The following is a 7,350-nucleotide window of genomic DNA, read 5'->3' as shown; positions in this document are numbered from 1 at the left end:
TCGTCGAGCTATTGCTTCCGTAGCTTTTTGTCTAGTCGGTCGATTGAAGGTACAACTTAAAAGATTTGCTGGAACTCAGCTCTCAGCTTACCGCTATGCCATATGATATTATTGTGCTCAACATTTAAACGATCGATCGTTTGCAAATTTCATCTCCATTTTTCTTTTCCGGAAAAATTGCTAAAAACCATCATCGACTCTCCCGTAGGAACACTTCTCACCATCTAATTTCAGGATACTCACGCTTTGCACCTTGTGATTTTTTTTTTTTTACGGCTATCCCAACCTTTCTCGAATTGTTTTCGACGCCGAGAGTTTTGCGAAACCCAAGAGGCGCAAAATGGAAGATTTTCAAACTACAAGAGTAACGCCAACCGCAAGTTATGGAAAAGTTTGAGGATTCGGTTCTGTAGTTTACCCTTTTTCCTAACCACTATTTCTTTTTTCTTCTTCCCTTGCATAGCCAAGAAACATGGCTAAAAACTTTCCCGAGCTTATAGCCACCGGCAGCGCCCAGAGAGTTTGTAAGTGACTTCGCGTATGAATTTGGATCTGAGTACGTTTAACTTCGCGTAAAGCCAAGGTCAGACTGTCCAACCTTCATCAGCAGATATGTTCATGCCGTCTCAAAGAGCAAGACGATAAATTGAATGTAGAAAATGAGGCATCGGTCCATGTGTAGAGGCTCGTGCTAGCGATAAAAAACAAGCGGGTTTGATGGGGATGCGGAACAAACAACGGTTGGTTGCTATATCAAGTCGTTGATGATTGGATTGGCTTCCTACGGTCTTACTCGCACGATCACGTTTCAATTCATATCAACTGCGAAATCGTATGATCAAATTCAACGGTGAAGTTGATACAGGTGAGGTTGGAGTTGATTCGGAGCTAGACGGTTTAATGTGCAAAATTATTGGATATCCGATGCATGAATCTTAATTGACCATTTGGTAGATTCAGTGAAGCATGACCAACTCATTTTGATCAGCTCTGGCTCAGACAGCCTTGTGTCCTGATGCTTAACAAGGATAAAATTTCTCTCGAGTTATGCACATCAGCCTACAATTCACGGTGTTGAACCTAAAATCTACAACAGAGCTGCAGAAAAATATCGGCCGCCGTACAAATATGACCTAATTCATTTTCGTTGGTACAAATGCACAAAAGAAATACCAAAACATGAATTTAGTCCATGGTTATTCCTGACAGCGCATTGATCGATAAAGAATTTGCTCAAGTCAATCGACTCTTGGGCATCTCTACAATAGAAGCGAGTGAAATGATTGAACCCTCAGATTGCTCAGATAGAGAAGGTGAAAAAAAGTAAGAAACCTGTTCTACAAAATGTGACCCCAATTTAACTTCCAACGACAACCGGATGAAGTTTCCTGCTGCAATTTCATTGTTCACCAGGATTGCATTCTTAAATGAACAATGCCACCGCAAAAGTGGCACAAAAGTTCGATCACATCTAGAAATGCTAGAATTCGGCGACTACCCCAAATTACTGCTTCTACACAGATTGCCCAGCATATTCCCCAGCTAGAAGAATGTAGGTTCACATAATTGATCACTAATTTCAAGGTAATGAATTAGGTGCCGCAAGCTACTCATCCCTAGTAACAGCATTCACATCTAAATACGCAACTAGCCCACAAAAAGGGCGAAAGAAGATTGAACATTTACAATTGGCAGATGAAGAGTTTCTTCCACATTCTCGGTGCAAATCTGATCCCAGCTTCCAGGAGATCTAGCACAAACGCTATCACTTCGGTAGATCTCATCTTTTTCGTCTCACTAGATCTCTCTTTTTCTCAACGGTGTCAAGTTCGCGAGTGCAATTCCATAGCTTGAGATGGGCGACTCTCGGCATTTTCCTATTTCCGTGCAAGTCTTGCACTTGAATGCGGCTCGAGATCCTAGTATCTTATAGAAATTATAAATCCATTTGGGGCCGTTTGATGATTTTCTCATATATGAAGTCAATCGGATGCCACGTCAGCTCGTCAACTCTAGGAGAGAGTATTGATCATTATTCTCCTGTAATGTGAAATTCAAGCTACATTTTGCACCTAGAATTTGGAACTCGATCAATTCGCCCGAACTCCGCATCCGAAATGTGCCTAGCCAATTGACGTTGGCAAATATAACGGCTCGATTTCGCAAATTAAAACATAAACCGGCTCGATTAATGCAAAAATGGGTGATTGACATTAGCCGCTTCTCTAGGCATTGTTGATACAAGAGGTCTTATACCGTTACATGAACATTCGATTTGAATCATAATTCTTCCGCATCACTCATGATTCGAAGGTTCATTGCCATAGTCCTACCAAAATGATAACGAATAGAAAGTTTCTTATATCAAAATATATTAAAATAAAGCATGTTATCTATCCAGAAAATCACTCAACCTGCAAATCAAACTCGTATTACTACCATCATGGAGTACACAAATCATCCCTTAGCCACTAAACACCAATTATCTTGATGACCTGTAAAATCTGAATTTCGAAGTGGGTAAGCTCGCCACGTGTGTGCTTAGGCTTCATCATTACTCATTAGAGATATGCAAAGGAGGGCAGAAAAGGGGGATTAAAGAGCAAACATGCCGTTTTGGGAAAGATCCAGTGGGGCCCCCCCGAGTTCCTTCCCTCGTCATCAAATTGCCCCCCATTTGGTGATTAGGGTTTCTTCCTCCCCCCGTCTCCGCTTCCGCCCAAGCCAAAGGCGACTCGGAGTTCGCCGATCACGACCCTCGCTCTCCATTTTCCGGCTCCGGCGATCCGCGTTCCCTCCGGTAAAGACTCGCCTGCTGTTCTTCCGCTTCCGTTTCTTCCTCTTTGGTCGCTGCATCATCTGCTCGTTTGTTCCTCTTGCTGCTACTCTGGTCGAACGGGCAATTCGTTGCTCGGTTGCGTTTTTAGGCTGCGGAGTTGAATTCGCCTGGATTGCACTCGGTCGTTGCAGTTTTTCAGGTTTATTTTCCGTCGATGATCGAAAGGGTTCGTTGGGTAGATAGGGGAGGAAAAGAGGGTATGATCTGATTTGCCCGAATTGGAGTTACGGGGAATGTTGAGGTGGTGGGATGAGATTGGAGTGTTTTTTGCTCTCGTGGGGTGTGGCTTTTTAAAGTGGGTGGCGCGAGAATGGTGGCGGCTGTTTGGTTTGAGTTTGTTGATTTTTCTGTACTTCCCAGTTCAATTAACTTACTGTTACTGAGCACTTTAGCATGACTTGAGTTCAGCTTGCGTACTGGGTGCCTCTTTAGCTGGCAGCCGGGCACTTTTAGAGGGTCATTTTGCATACTATGTACAGGAGAACTGTGAAGCGTTACGGTTTTAAGGTATTGGGTTACATTTGTTGTGCTCGTGTACCCCCATCAATTATCCTTCGTGTCGTCTGGTGCAGTGATCCCGAGTGCATGAGGTAATCTGATTTTTTTTTCCCACGGTTCTCGCTATAGGTTGGCTAGTTTTAACCAAATAATGGCATGAGTATGATAACTTCAATCGGGCTTCTTAAGGGCATGTTTGTTTGTACCTAATTAAAAGAAAAAAAGTACTTTTTTGGTTTCCCGCCAAAATGCAAAATACTATTCAAATTTCAGAAAATTATGAAAAAGTTGTATGTGAATCTACGTGTCAACATTTGAGTTCTGTCAAAGTTTCATGAGTTTCAGATTTATAAAAAGTCAAAGTGGGTGAGCTGCAAGATTTATATTAAGCAAAAATAAAAATGTAGAAGTAATTTCTGACATGCCCTAAGCTTGGACATGTTTTACAGCTTTTTCTCCTAGTTCTGCCTAAGTTCCTCAAAGCCTGCTTGCACTTCCCACCTTGGTTCAATCGCAGAGAACATCCAATCCAATTGCTAAACTTGGTTCTTCGCTTTTCTCTCTCTTTAACTTGGTTAAATTCTGGCTCTTTGGTCTTCGTGCTTAGAAATGAACCTTTAGATGAAGTTTCTTTTTTTGAAGAATTTAGAGCAACTTTTTTTGTTGAATGTTTCTGAGAGTACTTGGAGAGTGTCATTTTTGGTTCTGGCTGCTTTGTCATTCTGTATGGATGATAAACAGGATTCTTTATGATGCTTGTCATCTCTAAACTAATGTTTTTATCCTTTGTGGGACAGTTCTACTTCCATGGGATGGGACGATAAAATTGTCAAACGGCCGGAAGAGGAAACTCGTGAATCATGGACCCTATGTCTTCACTCTCTGTCTGATTTATCCCGCATTTCGCCAATTGTATTCTTGTACCTCATCAAAGAATGTTATGCTTCTGGTATAACAATGCTTTCCCCTTCAAAAGTCTCTTGCCACGTTTACTTTCCGGTTTCCCTTATTGGTTCACATCATATGAGTATATGTGAGGAAATGACTGCTATATGCATTGGATGATTGACTTGCCTGCATCTTCTGGTTATACGTCAACTTTTTCTTTAACTTCTCTTCCAAAGATGAGGCTCTTCTTTAGATGCTACTTTTGTTTTAAGAACAAACTGAAAGCTTTGAGCCATGTAAGACATTAGTCCTCAGATCTCAACAATTAGAGGACACACATGCAGTACATAGTGCGTCTCAGTATTTACGACTGCTGTCACGCTGCACAGAACATTACACTTTTTGATGAGGAATAATTGGTCATTTACTGGATGTTGCTATCCTTCAAGTCTTTTCATAGATGCTTGGAATCCACTTGGTTTATGGCTATCTGGACTTCCTTTCTTAGGCATATTACCTTTTGTTTCAATGTTTAGGTACCTTGAAGGCAACTAGAAAGTTCGGGGTACTTCAACATCAAGTTCATCAAGTATTAAATAATGGGCCCCGACCTGGACCCGCTACTTTTGTCATACACTGTCTCTATGCACTACCCATATTTGACATTCACTGTGAGGGATTCAGTCACTTGATAATATCTTCTCTCCGTCTTTTTCTGAAAGCTAACCTTGCGGACTCCTTGTAAGCAAAGGACTTAGCTGCGCATTTATTTGTTGATATGGTTCAGGGATATGTAAATCATGATGAGAGGATACTTGTGAAGGTAGTAGAAGTGTTTGATGTGAGACTGACAAACCTCGAGAATGTCATATGCCAACTTAGAGCTACAAACATTAACTTTGGACCAGTGACTGCACTAACATTTCTTGAGCAATATATTTTCAAGTTGATAGAGTCCCAGTCCTATATGACAGCAGTCACTATGTTGGAGCACTTTTCTATTCGCCAATCTGGGAAATCCGTCCTTCTTGCTATGATGGAAAAGAAAGAATTCAGGGCTGCAGAGAAGTGGGCCACATTTATGGGCAAGTCAATGTTATGTGTACTTGTCCAGGAATATGTTGACAGAAAAATGCTGAAGTATGCTTATGTGACAATAAAGAAAAACAATCTCCGGCAAGAATTTGGTGATGTATATCATCAATGTAAAGAAAGGTACTTCTTCGCTGTTAAAATTGTTTGGAAGTAACTTTTGCTAAAGATTTATTTATTATGTTGCTGATAGTGCACGGAATTAATGCACCATTGTATCGAGAACAGCAAGACTAATTTATTCTTTTGTAGTTCAATGAAGCAGCTAGCAGAAAAAGGATGCTGGGATGTTGCTGAGTCAAAGGCAAAGGGCGACAAACAGCTCATCGAATACCTGGTATTAGTCTAAAATGCTTTGTTCCAACTGTGGCATCTTTCTTTAGATGAACTATTTTTTTGACCATAAAAAACCCAAAACTGGTACACTTGTGACAATTTTACCCCGAACTATTTTTTTGACCATCAAAAACTCCAAACTGGTACATCTGTGACAATTTTACCATGAACTTACCACAAAAAACCCCAAACTGGTACATATGTGATAATTTTACCCTGAATTAAAATTTTAATATTATTTTTTATTTTTTTTCGAATTTTTATTTATTTTATTTATTTATTTTTCTTTATCTTCAACCTCACGGCGGTCGCCCGTCCGTGCGACCAGCTCAGCAGCAGCCGAGCGCCGCCTCGCCGTATCAGACGGCAGGCACGCCTCGCTGCGTCGGGCGAGGCCGCCTCGCCGGCGTCGAACAAGGGCCGTCTCGCCGCCCGGGGCAAGGCGATACTCGCCGAGCTCGAGGCGAGGGCGCCCTCGCCCGGATGCGGCGAGGCGACCCTCGCTTGCATCGGGCGAGGTTGCCCTCGCCGGCGTCCAGCGAGGTCATCTCGCCCAGGCTCGGCGGGCGACCCTCGCCCGGCTCCGGCGAGGGCAACCCTCGCTGCGTCGGGCGAGCGGCCCTCGCCGACTTCGGGCGGCGACCTCGCCGGGGCGAGGACGGCCTCGCTTGAGTCTAGCGAGGCGGCCCTCCTAGATTCGGCAAGGGTCGCCCTTGCCGGAGTCGGCGAGGGCGGCCCTCACCCGTGTGCCGCGAGGCGGCCCTCGCCGGGCTTCCGCCTACGGCTAGTCAGCCGGGCCGGCGGCAGGCCCGCCGTAGGTTGAAGTGAAGAAAAAAAAAGAAAAGAAAAGAAAAGAAAAATTCAAAAAAATAAAAAAATAATATTAAAAATTAGTTGGGGTAAAATTGTCACATGTGTACCAGTTTGGGGTTTTTTGTGGTATGTTCGGGGTAAAATTGTCATAGGTGTACCAGTTTGGGGTTTTTATGGTAAAAAAATAGTTTGGGGTAAATGTGTCACAAGTGTACCAGTTTAGGGTTTTTCGTGGTATTAACCCTTAAACCCCTAATTTCCTCAATTCGTCTATATCGATTCCTCCTCGTACGATTCATCATATGGCAACGTATACTGCCCGAAGAGCTATAGTCTAAACTGCCGTGTGCCGGTGACAAGTAAACCGAAAGGCTTTGCGTAGTTCCAATGTGATTCGCGGACAGTTTTCATATTTCTAATACCGTCCCGTCGAGCTCAGAGTTACAAAATTGAGGAAATCCAAAAAATAAAGTGAAACCTCTACTGTCCTTTCGAAACTTACGTAGTTGTTGTTTGTATGGCTGTTAAAGGATCTTGACATAAAATGTGACAGAACTTCAAAAACATGCTCAAAGCAAATTGCTAGCATGAAATTGAAGTAGAAGAAAAAAGTCGAAAAACCCATGAACAGAACCTAATTGGTTCAATTGGTTCGACTCGTTCATCCAATTATCCGATGGATTCACAATTTTCCAGCTTAAAATCAATTATGTTGATAAGGTTGTGATATGTTCTACGAGTAGTCAAACACAAGGCCATTGCCCTTTGATTAAGCAACTAAATATATAATCTACACGGTCAATATATAGACTTTACTTGGAACTTTTCTTGTGTTACGCTTAATCAATATTCTGAAAATTAAATTATTTCATGTTAAGTACATT

General features: G+C 42.3%; 1 pseudogene; it reads left to right on the top strand.

Moving 5' to 3' along the window:
- Nucleotides 1–2,813: 2,813 nt before the first annotated feature.
- LOC115666697 (uncharacterized) lies at nucleotides 2,814–5,707 on the top strand (annotated as a pseudogene).
- The last annotated feature ends 1,643 nt before the right edge of the window (nucleotides 5,708–7,350 follow it).

This window comes from Syzygium oleosum, unplaced genomic scaffold (assembly GCF_021117445.2).
Source record: "Syzygium oleosum isolate NSW1041296 unplaced genomic scaffold, Sole_v2.1 Sole_v2.03, whole genome shotgun sequence".
NCBI lineage: Eukaryota > Viridiplantae > Streptophyta > Magnoliopsida > Myrtales > Myrtaceae > Syzygium > Syzygium oleosum.
The sequence above is the reverse complement of the archived record's forward strand: the minus strand, read 5'-3'. Positions and strand labels throughout refer to the sequence as shown.